The 15024-nt window shown below is 35.3% G+C and overlaps 1 protein-coding gene across 1 annotated transcript in view; it reads left to right on the top strand.

Moving 5' to 3' along the window:
- The first annotated feature begins 288 nt into the window (after positions 1-288).
- Positions 289-15024, top strand: part of rec (recombination-defective) — a 138030-nt gene continuing 123294 nt past the window's right edge. The window contains exon 1 of the mRNA XM_067782909.1: positions 289-434. The gene's annotated coding sequence lies outside the window, so the exon portion shown is untranslated. The remainder of the gene's footprint in view (positions 435-15024) is intronic.

Here is a 15024-nt window from a genome sequence, read left to right as displayed (position 1 = left end):
TATAAGCCGGTGTTAAGCTCATGAATTCTTAAATATAAGTATAAACTAAACAAGATAGAAAAGGCAAGTTGTTTCACTTTTTAGTATCACCATTTCTATGTATCCATGAACAAGACATTTTTGTCTCCAAAGCTCTCAACTGAGTATGTAGTGTTCGGTTACACCCGAACTTAGCCTTCCTTACTTGTTTGCTTTTGGTTTTGCTTTGCTTCTGAGCTATATTTTTTTAGATGACGCGCTGTCCACTCACTAAGTGCCGTACGCCGCACACATTAAGTTGTAATTGTATTGTCTTTTACCTCGTTTTCACTTTGATATATTGAATAAAATTTCTTTTTATTAAAAAATCAAAATCAAATAATTAAAATAAATATCAATTTTGATTAACAACAGCGCGAAAGATCACTTAACGCATATGTCTGACATAAAATGAGGTGAGTAATTTACAACTCTACACTCTCTTCAAGCTTAAAACGACGTGGTGAATACTTTTGCCTTAGCTTTTATTAAAAAAACGTCACGACTCCACAGTGTTCACGATGAGCAGCTGGGTAAACACACTTTTCTTCTAAACATTTTAAAAAATGTATGCCCATGTAAAGAAAAATTTAGACCGAAAGAGCGAGAGCAACTACTCTAAAAGGTGGTACTAAGCAATCTACCGGTTTAGCACAAAAAACTGAGGGAGAGGGTAATCACTTGCATTCTCAAAAGCTCAAATTTACTCATAGATACGTAATTACATACCCAGCAATAAATAGTGTAAGTGATTGTATGGAGTTATGAGCATATTCATAAGCTGCATGGGCGGATAGAGATACATCGTTTAAGAGTTATTTTAATTACCTTGAATGAAAAAAATATCTTATCGGGGTCCCCAAAGCGACAGTTATTTGGCATGAAAAGCTTCTAAGTGAGAATTCTCCAGCCTTGCAAATGCCGTTCGGCAATTTGTAGAAAAAAAGTAGCACGATGCAAACTGAAGGAGAAGCTCGTCCTAAATCTCCTCGGAGGTGAATCGAATTTTCGCATTTTTTCAAAAATGTTTTTGAGATTGGTTTGCATATTCAGTTTTAATTATAAAATATGCAGAAATTATTTCTTAAAATATCGAAAACTAGCAAACCCAAAAGACGTTGTTCTGCCATAAGTTTGGTCTATCTGCATAACTTTTGAGAAGTTCTTACTTCTTACTCTCTTTCCCTTTTTCTTACCCTTATATTCACACCTCACTCTGTGTATCTTTCTGCCTCACCGTCTTTTCGATCCCTTCTTTTATCCCTAGCTCTATCTCCTTTACCCTTCCCCACTCCATCTATCCCTATCTCTTAATCTTCGTCTAACTCCATCTTTTTCTCTCTCTTTGTCCTTTTCTAGTTTTTCTTCTATTTCCCTTTATTCTTCTATGTCCTTTATTTTCAGTACCAGTGCTAGAGGGTTATATGTTTTTTTCGGAATGCTATTTCATAAAGAAATAACAACAAAAAATGTTTCTAAAAAAACAAATTAACAATTTTGTGGTGTGAAAAAAGTTAAGATCTGATTCCCGAACCTACTTGTAATCCTCACAAAATTTCATGAGAATCGGTAGAGCCGTTTCGAAAGAGTTCAATCACAAACGCTGTGGCACAAGAACCTTATGTATAAGAGATAAATATTTCGCCTTAAATTTTGGCCTATATCTCGTAGACGGTTTGAGATATCGCAAAAAATATAGTTAACATTAAAGCTGTCATCAGCAGCTTGCATTTTATATACATTTTGTACAAATACTTATGAAAAAAAAACTAGGGTATATGTTTTGCGTTTCTATTGCTTTAGTAATCGGAACCATGCTATTTAAAACGCTTTTTTTGCTACGCTTGCCTGGTTGAAGTCCTGTGAAGGCAAATGCCATGTAGTGAACGCATTGAACAGAGAAAAGTAGTAGCACAATCAAGCTAGGCAGCGTATACCACCATAAGAAGGAGGTACAAAACATAGGCACGGTGCTGATTTGGTGGCGAATAAGAGACTTTCTCACCAAATGCAATTATACAAAGCTATAAACGCATGCTTCGCGGCGATTTGCATCAAGGATAAAGCCTCGATAAGGTAATTTTTCATGAAAAAGAAATTACGAAAAAGATGACAAGGAACATCACCTCTTGACAGCCAAGAAGTACAAGCGCCTCTGTGAAAAAAATTCACGCATAATACTAGAAAAGGTTGCCGTCGGGGAGCTGCTCACCAAACGCACAGCTTCTAATTACTTCACCAGGCTCTCACATTTGCTCACTGAGAGCAATCTTTCATATAAAGTGTTATAGGCTATCCTAATAAAAATGCACTCCAACAGTTCTGTGTCAAAAATATCATGGACAACTTGTATGAGAGCAACCGAAATTGAATTTACAGCACAAAACGTTAACTCTCTTTCCAATTTTTGTTCTGCGTGACATTTTGGGTTTAACGTTTGCACACGTGTTTTGCATTGCCGCAACGCATGCTTCTTTCGGTTAGAGCAATATAAGTCGTTTATGTTCGTGAGTCAAACAAAAAAAAAAAAAACGCAGTGCTTTTATTAGGTTAGTCAGTAAACGAGTAGTAGGAACTTATTTCTTGCTCATAGCGTACTGCCGCTCCGGGTTCTGGGATAAAAAGCTGGTGGGTGGATTGTTGTTCTGTTGCGTAGTGATGCTGGAACCCTGCTACGTCACGTTACGTAGTGAGTTGGAAATATGCTACCTCTGCTCGGTTATGGTGTATCCACAATGAAGTAAAACATTCTCACTTGCAAAGTGTGAAAGCAATCTTAGCCATAGCAAATTTCAAATTCTTCTTCTTATGCTTTGCTTGCAACAAAAGTTTGGAGTTGGCTACTTTTTGGTGTCAGATGGCGCCAATGTCACTCAATGTGCCGTTCTCCATAAAGATACGTGCAATCTACTCATAATGCATAAGAAATGAGTTAACGCTATATGAAAATCTGCTTATGTGACGGGCCTTTACATCGTCCAATCGCATATGGCTCTCAGTAAGCAGAAGTGAGATCCGAGTTGGGCAAAACACGGTATTCTATTAGGAATTTTTTTATGCGAAATAAGCATTATATAAGTTACTTATATTTTTTGTGAGTATCATGAGCAACCAAAAAACAAAGTCAAAAAATGTAAGCAACAAAAAGGAAAATAACACAAATTGGTGAATTTTAACGCATGGGGGGCAGGGGTTTAGCTGGCGGCGATATCGAAAATAAAAAATGAAAGCAACTAAACTTAATATAATTAATTACATACCGCACTTTTTTACTCAAGCGCAGACTGATGGCTAACATATCTTCATTATTTAAATGTCCAAGTATCATCGCAAATTCAAATGTTCGTGTGTATGCATGTATATATGAGTGTATGTATGATTGTTTTAAATACCCACAATCGATATAATTTCAATGACATCCAACTGTGCGCGTGAAAATATTGCAAAATGAACGTTGTTGTTTCATTGACGGTTTCGTTTCAATGAACGCGCTTACCACGCGTCAAGTTTTGTGCTTAAGTCTTTTGTTTGACCGCAAAATATTTACTACGAGTACGAATAGTTTTTGTTCGCAAAGTAACTAATTAGTACATTTAATTAATGCACCTTGTTATTGATATGAAATCGCAATCGCAACAAGACATTATAAATGTGGAACGAATATTTTAAATTATTTGTATTATGTATGTAATAAGCGATGTACATATGTATGCACTTATCTGCGTTGTGTAATTAAGAAGCGTTGCCAAAAATTTATGGAAAAGGAGACCACGATAAAGTTATAAGAAATACATAAGTCAGCTGGAAATGAGGGTTTGGTTTGGAAATAGTTTTAGTCGAAATTACCATTGAACAATTTAAGCGGCCGCTATGGCCTAAAACCAGCGTGCCGATCAAACTAGTAGACACTTGTCAGAACAGCGCACTTCTGTAATACATAGCTCTCACATCGACCGGGTACTTATTTACCACCGGGTGCTTTTTAGAGTAGAGCACTTACTTAGAACCGGCTACTTTTTAAAACAGGAAACTTTAACTTTCTCAGAACTGTCTACTTTTTGGAACAGTGTACTTTTTACGAAACGATTACTTTTTCAGAACTGGGTACCTATTCTAAACGGGTACTTTACTTTGAACCGGGTATTTTTTCGGTACTTTTTACCAACCGGATACTGTTTTAGAGCCAATTACTTTTTGAAACCGGATACTTTTTCATAACCGGGTATTTTTTTCAGCTGTCTTCTTTTCCAAACAGGGTACTTTTTTGGAACCGATACTTTTTTGGAAACAAGTTTTTTAGAACTGGGTACTTTTTTCAAATCGGTTACTTTTTCATATACGGGTACTGTTTTAACCTTATACCCTTTTAACCGGGCACTTTTTAAAACCCGTATACATATATAGCCGGGTACTTTTTTGAGGCGGATATTTCACGAAACATATACTTTTTCATTTCATTCATGAATCTTTACATTTTCAAAACGGCAAATTTTTTGAATCAGGCTCTTTTTCTTAGCATTTAGGGACAGGCAAACCAACGAACATATTTAAAGCTGGGAAATATAAAAATAAAAAAATGTAACGCGCGATAATCTCCGAAGAGATATAAGGCCGAACTTCTCTTCCAATTTGCGTCGTGCCCCTCTTGATTTTCCCTACAAATTGGCCGGACGGGACCTACATGTTTTATGCCGACTCCGAACGGCATCTGCAAGGCAGATGAGTTTTCACTGAGAGCTTTTCATGGCAGAAATACACCCGGAGCGCTTGCCAAACACTGCCGAGAGGCGACCCCGCTTAGAAAAATTTTCTTCTAAGTGAAAAATCTTATTTCTAAAATGTTGATGTTGCCTTGCCCGGGGTGCGAACCCAGGGCATACGGTGTGATAGGCGGAGCACGCTACCATCACACCACGGTGGCCGCTGGGAAATATATCGGTAGTAATAAGCCCCTGGGTATAAGGCCGAAAAGGAGTTAAATATAAACATACATGCAAATGAAGTTTCAAGTCACGCAAAGCACTAGTTTCACACTACATCGTCAATGACTACTTCCGAACTGGTGCATCGGATGCAGAGCTGGACAGTTGGTAGCCACAATTTTACCACATATGAATTTAAAAGGTGGCTTTGTTGCTACTACCGTTCGGCCCGCAAATTTTTAGGAAAAATTTAAAATGAGCACCAACCAAACGGGAAGAGACGCATGAAAAGTATACTCCGAGGTAAATCGCGCGAAGTACTAACTTACTATTTTTCTCTGTAGCTGAGCAGTTTTAGATCTCGACGCCTATCCAAATTATGTCATGCACATGCGCCCCTCATGTCGGTCGGGGGTCGGGCTTTGGTGGGTAATCTGTTTGGTTGATTAATATTATCATTTCAGAACCATCTACGACTGAACCAGTTAAGAACGCGTTCAAAGGTTGACATTTTGCCGTTTTGTAGGATATCAAAATATTAATAGTGTCAGTTGAAAACACTGCGAGAGGACAAAATTAAAACTGTTACTGTCTCTTAATGGAGCAGTTTTGAGGTGGGTCGAAACTAGTGCGATTCGCTACAGGGTTAAAATGATTGTAGTAAAAATAAACGAAGAAGCATCACGTCATAGGATGTAAAAAGCACCAAAATAGTATTATTTCTAAACTTTAATTAGAGAAAACGAGGGGAGAGAAACCGTAACCGAAAATCAGACGGTGTTTTATCAATTGGTTTGCTACCGATTTTTGTATAGCTATTCCATATAGCATCGTAAGTTAAATCAAAGACACATAGTCGCTTCATCTGATCTTGTCATGGTCCATGCTTCTGCACCATATAGCGGGACAGGTACGACAAGTGAATTGCAGAATATGATTTTCGTTTGCCGAGAGAGGACTTTACTTTTCGATTGCTTACCCAGTCTAAAGTAACATTTATTGGCAAGAGTGATTCTTCGCTGTATTTCGCTGGATTTCAGCGCTGATGTCAGAAATACACTCGGAGTGTATTAGACTTGAAAGCACTAAAACGACTGCCATGCGTAATAAAAATGGCTGGAACGTTGCACGCATAGAACAAAAATACGAAAGGAGTAATATTTTCTGAGACATGTCTATCTTTATATAAAGGTACTGTAATAGTCAAATACTACTACCTAATTTATGCAATTTAAAATAAAATCTTAAAATATGCAAAATCACTCAAAAACTGTGCAAAATTGAGGCATTAAATACATAAATATGTACATACAGACATACAAATGCATGAAGTCACAACCGAATGCAGTCAACTGTTGCCTTTGTGACGGCCATTGAAAATGATGGTTTTTTTATGCTGCAAAGGTGATGGTGATGGTTTCGTTTGTTGACGGCACTGACTGAGGGTGATGTTCATAGTGGCACTGACTGTTTTTTTAATTTTTTTTTCTGTGCTTAAAACGTAGCTGTGTGCCCTATGTGAAATGACGTTGTGCACCAACAAACAAAAATTGCACTATTCTGCATTATTTGTGTATTTGTGTACGGTACAATGGTAAGAAATGTCAGCAAGAATTGAAGGTGCAAATATGGGTGCACTTATTTCTATATTGGACTGTCTGAAGAAAATTTATTGTTAAGTTCGCAAAACTTGACTGATTGATTGGGATTGAATATAAATTCTGAACAATTGAGAAAAAAGCGCTATTTTGATACCTTAATTACAATATTTTATGTGTGGCACTTTAACGAAAGTATGTAGCTTGATTCATTCATTAATTGTTGCTTAATCGCCTATGCTTTTTTGGCTCTTGTGTAAAAAGTTACGCCATCTATCCCTGTTTCGCGTTAACTGACTTCAATTCAAAGCAGTAAGGGAAATAAACTTTCCTTCCACCTGCCTTTCCCAACACACTGAAGCTCTCCCCTTACTCTGGTTTCAAATACTGTTGTCGATAGGAATACTTAATGAGCCAAAGCGGCTTCATCCATATCATTACCTAGATATCGTAGGCGTTGGAACTAGCTTTAAGCAAAATGAAAATCTTAAACGGTCTAATATACGTTGGTTCAAACATATGTACAATAATCATTCATATTTATGTATGTTAAGTGGTTGGTAATAATGCATAATTTGCATAGAATTCGGAGAAGAAACCCTTTTTTGCTTTGCTTTAGTTATGAGTCATCATCGCACAAGTACTTCTCTATTTCTTGGCTCAATTACAACTTGTTTTGTGGTTGATGGAACTTATGGGTCTGTAGTTTTTGTTTTCTTATTTTCACCTAATTGATGTATTTACTATTATTATTCCTAAAGTTATAAATTTCTCCTTTCCTTTATCTAGCATATTCTAATAGAGTAATATCAGCTTTGTAGAGCTTCTGTATGTTCCTGACTGCAGATTCTATATTTTCTAGAAGGTTCTGAAGGATTGAGAGCAAATTTATTTAACTTTAAAGTTAGCGTAATCGCTGTTTATGTTATTATTGTGCAAAGACTCTTTCTAACTGTTATAAGTGTTACAGTCACAGATTTAACTCCAGGCTGATCCAGTGCTTACACGTGCAACAACCTTACTTACACATTGACTTCCCTAAGCACAGCAAACACATTCTTTAGTAAAAATTTTTGAACATGACCATAAGAGCCAGCTTGTTGTTGTGGTATCGAGGTTGATGATCCTTTACCAGATATAGATCCGGTATGTTGCGGCAACAAGAACTATGGAGGTGCAGGCCCGACCATCTCGGAACAATTTAATATTACCACATTGAACCTTCTTGAGAAAATTGGGGTCACAAGTGCCTTGGCTGCTAAAGAAACAGGATTTGCTATAGGTTTGACAATTAGGTTGGAGAAGCTTCAAATTTCTCTGGAAACCTCTTTAATCATTTGGTATTTTAGTCGCCTGTTACGACAGGCATATCTACCGCGGTTATGCTCTAAGCCCCATTACCCGCTGGAGGTAAGAACCAGACCTTATATTATATTATAGACTCAAGTCCCGCACACAATTCCGAAATAGGCCTAAAATGGTTTCTAAGCATTCACAATATGGAAACAAAAACAATCCCCAAATGTTTTAGAGATAGTCATTAAATGATATGGAAATTAACTAGAAAAGCATCAAGAATGGTCATAATATAGTCTCCTTACGATTCCTGAAAAGAGTCCTGCAATGGTTCTTAAATTATCCCGAAAACCGACGTTATCCTGAAAAAGCCCCGAAATGAAGCTTGAAACAATTCCGAAAAGATCCGGAGGTAGCTCTTTAAATAAATCCAAAACTATTCTCAATGGTTTCCAAACCATACCCATATAGTCTCAAAATAATACCAAACATAACCTCGAAATAATCCGAATTGAACGGAAGTAGTCACGAAATGGTATTTGAAGAAATATCGAAATAGTTTTGAAATAAGCACGAACTCCTTTTCGAAAAAGACAGGAAGTGATACAATAATATATTGACTCTGAAATGTGCCGAAAAGTTTCGAAGTAACTGCGGACAAATTTCTGAAATTATACCGAGATAGTACTGATACTATCCCGAAAACTATCTCAGAAGTACTCGAAGATAGTCCCGAAATAATATCTCAATGATCCCCAAGTGGTTCCGATAACTTCAGTAGATAGACAAGCAAGGATCTCGATAAGGTCAAAAAATTATGTTGAAATGGTTTCGAAACTACCCCAAAATTAACTCAAAAAGAAATTGTCTTGATATTGGTCTAAAAACTATCGCGAAAATACTCCCTAAATTATATCGAAATGAACCCGAAAAAATTTCATATATGTATTACGCTGTAACGGATAAAGTCTCAGAATTTAAAATCTTTGTGAAGCATTGATCAATGCTTACATCAAATGGTATATTAAGTCGTCGAAAAATATGTGGAAAATATATTATATATAACCCGTACAACCCTTTCCTCATTTTTCATAAAAATCGTCAAGAACAATTGAACAGATAAGTGGCTCATCGTTATAACCTTCTCATTTAGATAGCTTGAACTAAGAAATTTTGTGTGGTGATAATCAATCAGTTTTGTATTTGAGTTTTTGTCGGAAATAACTTTTATATCTGTTACCTATACAATATACTAGCAGGTTACCCGGTGTTGGGCAGATACTAATCTAAATAACAAGGTGTATTTTAACGTATATAAGATTTTATTGATCTTCTTCAAAATGTATCTCCCAATTTTTCTTATTCTTACCCTTTATAATTTCCTCACCTCTTCCTCTTTTCTTTTTACACCCTCCACCTTTTTTCTTAGATCCCCCATTCCTCTAATTTAACATTCTTTACTTTATTTTTTAAATTTTATTTTGTCACACCCAATTCATACTCAAAATCTCATAACTTAATCAAAATATTTTAGCAATTTTTGTCTATCATCTCATATAGACAGCTATTTTTACATTGGAAAGCTTAAATTTAATAAAAACTTTTAAATCACTCAATGCAACCCCTTAAACTTTTTGTGAATTCAATGCTATGACCAAACAAAAGTTCTGCAGTTAAGTACGTACAGGGCGTATGAGTAACTTTTGCTGACATACAAAATTTGTCGCACCACCCAGTGGCACACGTGAAATTGAAACAAAAAATTTTATTTAAAATTCTTAGTTCTGAAATATGAAAAGCTTTCATCTTCGAAGTAACTTATAGATAGCAAAAATTTGGTGATGATTGAAGTGTGGGAAATACGTTTGCATAGGGAACACATACACAAACAGAATTTGATTTTTATATATACAGATAGCTTAAACAACTTATTTTTCAGGACTATGAAATTTCGAAATTCAGTCAGACAGGTTTATGAAAAGTCTTGAGGTCTTGGACTTTGAAGGAAGTCCTGTCTTTACTTGTTTGTATTTGTTCATAAGATGTATCTCTTCGCATAGCTTTTACAGTATACTGAAATTTATTCTTATCCTTTTTTAAGAACAATATAAATTTTAATATGCAAGGCACAATTTTTCGCTTCAAAATTTCTCACAAGAGCATAATGCTACATCAATAAATTATGTTTATTAATAATAACATTTTTTTGTTGCTACATTAAAGGAAACATCTCCGTCATAGGTATTTGTACTTAAGACTCATTCCCGTCGATTTTATCACTTATGTCGATGTGTATTAAGAGTGAACCCTCCCTGAAGAGAACAACCTCTTTTTGAGGAATTATGAAATATGAAGATGTCTTTCCAGAGAAAATTAAGGAATTTTGTTTTTGTTTAAAAAAAAAAAAAAAACAAAATAATTACAATTTTGGTGATCTAAGAGATTTTGCTACCTATATATAACATTTCATATTTACACTTCGACTCTCCACCATTAGTATTTCCGCAGGTTTTTAGTCCAAATTATACAAATTTTGAGTAAAGCTTAAGCAACCAGATGAATCGACACGTATCCAATCTATAAAGCCTTGGGGAAAAAATGTGAAAAATAGTTTGATAAAAAAATGGTGGCATTTCAAACTCTTATTACTCAAATTGCATAAGAAATCCTAATAATTTCATAATAAAATTTGTTTGATGAAATTATTCTTTTATCAGCAGCTTCACTGTTCATGTTTTTCTATGTAATTTGCATGCGGCAGGCACTCTTAAGTCAGAAGACCTTATTGAAGTATGGGAACTATAATGATGTCATAACAACATTAGCATTGCAAACTTGTCTAGTTATTTAAAAGCATTTCATTGATTGATGAATAGGTAAAAAACAAAGTTGTTTTGTGAAAAAAAAATACTTATAAAATTTCAAATTGAGCCGAGAACTCATTTTACCAGTTAATTTTGAATTTTGAATGAAGCAAAGTCGATTATACCATTAAAGCAGGCAGCCGAGAAATTAGCGCGCATGCGTAGCTTATGAATTGGATTTGTATTGCTTTCGATTTTGTTTATTGGCGGTTGGATTTACGTGTGACAATGATATGTCTATAAATATGTACGATGTAGCAGAGCTGCAAAACGGGTTCTAAGTAAACCAGTGATTGATCCAAGAATAAGCTTCTTTTCGGGCGCTGAAACCATAGCAATGAGCCGGTTCGATAAGGTTTAAAATGAAATTTAAACAAGTAAGGACGGGGCTGTCTTCGGCTATGGCGAAGACTTCATACCTTTCATGAATGGTATGAATAATCCAAATAATCGAATGTATAAGATAAGAAATATATAGTGAACAGATGTACATACCTAAACGATTTCTAAGATAAATATAAAATAAAAAATGGCAAAAAATGGGATATATATTATATATAGCTCAGATCGAAGTGATTTTTACAGGAAATCTTCTATGATATTAGAATAAATATCACCAAGTTTCACATTTTTATTTTGGAAACTCGGGGAGAAATGGCCAAAAATCTTTCTATCTGAACGATCGGTTGTATGGGATATATATTATACATAGCTCTGATCGACATGATTTTTACAGGAAATCTTCTATGATATATTAGAATAAATATCACCAAGTTTAACGTTTTTATATTGGAAATTAGGGGGAGAATTGGCTAAAAACCTTTCTACCTGAACGATCGGTTGTATGGGATATATATTGTAACGAATTTACTGCAATTCCCCTTATTTGCAATCTTCTGCCAACGTTCGTATCGCTAAACTGTTGAATAAACAACTCCAATATTGAATAATGGAAAAATGGCCTTTATTAAAGTACTTCACAATAACACTTATACTTTGCAACTAGATTGCTTAATAACCAAACTGACTGATAGCTTAAATGAAACTCTACTATTGCCCGACGGATTGCGTGCTTAATCAAAAACTGATTATAGCGCCTCTACCGCTGGTGCTTTTATACTCTGTGATTTCCTCGTGACATCTTCTAGGCGCTTCCAGAATTTACTTAGTTACTACAGATGTACGTATATAGCTTCTCATATGCGTGTATTTGTGAGCGAAACTTCAACAATTACAATTGCATACTTTTGGGAGCATCTCAGATAAGATATCTGCATGTGTTTGTGCATCTCTTCTCTGCTGCGTGTACGTACATATGTGTAGACATAATGTTTTTTTCGTTTATGTAGATACAAGTGACTGTCTGCTTTATTGTTGTTGTGACTTCATTTACTTAGCATCAGACTAGGGATGTGAGTATCACTTAGTATCACTCATATTCGTCACAATATTATATATAGCTCAGATCGAAATGTTTTTTTCATGAAATCTTCTGTGATATATTAGAATAAATATCACCAAATTTAACGTTTTTGTATTGGAAATTAAGGGAGAAAATGCCAAAAATCTTTCTATCTGAACGATCGGTTGTATGGGATATATACTATATATAGCTGCGATTAAAGTGATTTTTTCAGAAAATCTTCTAAGATATATTAGAATATATATCACCGAGTTTCGCGTTTATATTTTCTAAATTGCGGCAGGAATGACCAAAATCGTCTTCTCTGAACGATCGGTTGTATGGGAGATATATGTTATAGTCGTCCGATCCTACCGGATCCGACAAATGTCTAATATAATACAAAAATACATCCTTGTGCCAAATTTCATTGAAATATCTAAAAATTTGAGGGACTAGTTTCTGTTAAAACAGACAGACGGACGGATGGACGGACAGACGGGCATGGCTATATCAACTCAGTTCGTCGCCCTGATCAATTCGGTATACTTAATGGTGAGTATATCTTCTATATTTCTCAACGTTACAAACACCGGACCAAAGTTAATATACCATTTCATGTTCATGAAAGGTATAATAATATTATTTTGTTGACATACATAATACTAATTATATAACAATTGGCGCGATATAACTTCGTCGTGATGAAAGCTAAACTTCTCTTCTTATTTGAGGTAAAGTTAAAGTCCGGTCAACTGTAACCGGAGTTTAAACTCGCCCTTAAAACTGGGCTTAAGATGTGGGTAGAGTGATATTCTTCGCTATTTATTTCCAAAAGCGATATTCAACCGGAAGGTGAGCTTATTCCCGAAAATGATTAGTAGAAAATTAGCATCAATTTCGGGAAATTTTCTGGATAATAAGGAGACTGTTACTGCACGAGTTTGAAAATATTTCGTGGCTATTTCCAATGTGTTTTCTGTATTATTTATGGCTCATCTCCGTTATTCGTCGGGGTTTTTTTCAGAATGAGTTCTGCACCACTAAGGAATTCCATTTGAACTTCTCGCGACTATTTCGATTTTTTTCTTGTAATTTCGGAACTACTTTTCGACTTTTTCCGGAACGAAGTCGTTAATATTTTAGAACCATTTTGGTGATATTTCTGGATTATTTATACACCATTTGGGGTTATAGAGGGATTACTCTCGGACTTTTCCGGGATTGGTTTTCGGGATTTTTCGAAGTTATTTTAGGACCATTGCGAAACTACGTCGATATATTTAGGAAATATGTAATGCGAATATTTCAAGGCTGTTTCGGTATAATATCAAGAGTGTTTTAGAAAAGCAAATTGACGAAACACTGTTTTTTTATGGGCTCTTAAGAAAAATATGTTCAAGGGTCATCGCAATCGTTTGGCATTTGTTTGGAATGACTTTGGTACTGTAATTTAAAAAATTCGTTGTAGTTTCGAAACTCTATTCGGATAATGTCTGGAGTATTTGGGAATATTTAAGGTCAATTTCGGTATTATTTTAGGACTATGTAGAACTTTTCCGGCACTGGTTTCGAAATTATTCTGGGCTGTTGCGAACCTCCATGTCGAAGATGTCGCAAATATATTGGGACCATTTCGGTATGTTCGATAAAAGCGTCAGCCGCTTGTTATCGTTTTGTGATAGATAACAACCGATATTGGCTAGTTGTCAGGTCGTTATCGAAGTGTTATCGATTATTTTACCGATGGTAACATATACTCAAGTGTCATCGGTTTAATATCAGTTTGCTATAGGGCTCTTATCGATCTGCTATATAGTTGCTATCGACAATAGGAAATATCTGCTTGTTCACGATAATTTATGAATTATTATAGGTATTATCGTTATCAATTAGTCATCGGTTAGATATCCGTTTTGTATTTTCTTGTTGTACGGATTACTATAAAATATATACATATATATGTATAGCATAGAGACTATATAGAATATATATATAATATGGCATACTAACAAGCCTTTCCGGTATAGTTTCGGGACTACTGGAGAAGATCATTAGCGTAGTAGGTTGCTACCACTTTCTTCTGAATGAATAGCGATATTGAATAAATATCGGGTTGTAATCGAAATGCTATCGCTTTGGCATGGCTTGCAATCGATTTGCTTTTGATATTTTATCATTCATAAACTTATATCTGCTTGGTTATCGACAAGTTATCGACATCCTACTGTCATCGACGATTTACCGACTTTTGTCGGTTTATAATTGATGCATTTTCAACGAATTATGTATCTATTTTTTATAGATAACAAACGTTATCCGATAGTCACCGGTATTTACACGTTATTGAACAATTATCTGATTGTTGTGGACGAGTTAGCGGCTTGTCATTGATTTCGATTTGGCTTGCCATCTAGCAAATATCGGCTTTATATCGACAGCAACCGACATTTGTTTGATACTGAGGAACTTTGTTATTGTCGTGTTAGCGTTTTCTTATCGAAGGTTGCTGATAATAAATCGATAACCTTCTTATCGAAGGTTGCTGATAATAAATCGATAACTCGTCGTTAACGGTAGTTATGCAAGTCGATAAAAAAGCTTATAATTTGTCAATAAGAAATATAGCACGCCAATAACAAAACGATAAACCCGGGCTAAACGCGGCAAGCTTTCATTCTTATACTGCGAATGGGTGAACTATCATAAAAGTAGCCTTTTATAAAGGTCGTAAATGGTGAGTTCGAAGTATATCGATTGCATTGTCGATGTCATCGAAAGCATTGTGGTTTACCGATTGTTGATAACGATTTGTAAATAAGTATGTAAGAATTCACAAATTTTAATTTCAACGCTATAACAGATATGAAATGCTTGCGGTAAGGCCGGGGTTTTTGTGAAAGACTCGGCGGCTTACAGCCCTG

Source organism: Eurosta solidaginis, chromosome 1 (genome assembly GCF_040869045.1).
Source record: "Eurosta solidaginis isolate ZX-2024a chromosome 1, ASM4086904v1, whole genome shotgun sequence".
Classification (NCBI taxonomy): Eukaryota; Metazoa; Arthropoda; class Insecta; order Diptera; family Tephritidae; genus Eurosta; species Eurosta solidaginis.
The sequence above is the reverse complement of the archived record's forward strand: the minus strand, read 5'-3'. Positions and strand labels throughout refer to the sequence as shown.